The sequence below is a fragment of the Myotis davidii genome, unplaced genomic scaffold (assembly GCF_000327345.1).
Source record: "Myotis davidii unplaced genomic scaffold, ASM32734v1 scaffold609, whole genome shotgun sequence".
NCBI lineage: Eukaryota > Metazoa > Chordata > Mammalia > Chiroptera > Vespertilionidae > Myotis > Myotis davidii.
In genome coordinates, this window is record NW_006300164.1 from 1,849,106 (window position 1) to 1,849,867 (window position 762).

A 762-nucleotide genomic window follows, 5' to 3' on the forward strand; every position below is an offset into this window, starting at 1 on the left:
AAAAAAAATGAATGGGTGCCAAGCGCTCCGCCGGCGTCACCAGCTACCGAAGGGCCGTAGTTGCTCGTGGCCAATGACTGCCATTTCTAACAGCCGCTACCGATGGGGCGGCACTAGGCCAGTGATGGCGAAGCATTTGAGCTCGCGTGTCAGCATTTTGAAAAACCCTAACTTAACTCTGGTGCCGTGTCACATAGAGAAATTTTTTAATATTTGCAACCATAGTAAAACAAAGACTTATATTTTTGATATTTATTTTATATATTTAAATGCCATTTAACAAAGAAAAACCAACCAAAAAAATGAGTTCGCGTGTCACCTCTGACACGCGTGTCATCGGTTCGCCATCACTGCGCTAGACTGTGTCTATTCTAAGTGGAAGGGGTGTCTGAAGGAGGGAACAAACACCTTTGTGCACACGCGTCTTCCCCACCCGGTCTGTCTGCAGCTCTGGCTCCACGTCCACGTTCCGGCGCCACCAGCCTGCTCCTCCCCGTCCACCTGCCGCCTGCCGTTTGCAGAGGGCTTTGGCGCTGTCCCTTCCTCTGAGTCCCTCACCTGGGGCAAGTCTTACTCCTGCCCCTGTGTCCTGTTTCCGTTGGGAAGGTTAGGGTCCACGTGGGGGTGTGCTGGGAGGGGCGAGGTCCCGGCGTCTGCCCCATCTCCTGGCCCTAACTTCCTGCAAATTCACACAAGTCAGAGGGGCTCCAGCCAAAAAGGTCCCGGAACCTTTTACCTCTTCAGCCTCTTTCCGCACGGGAA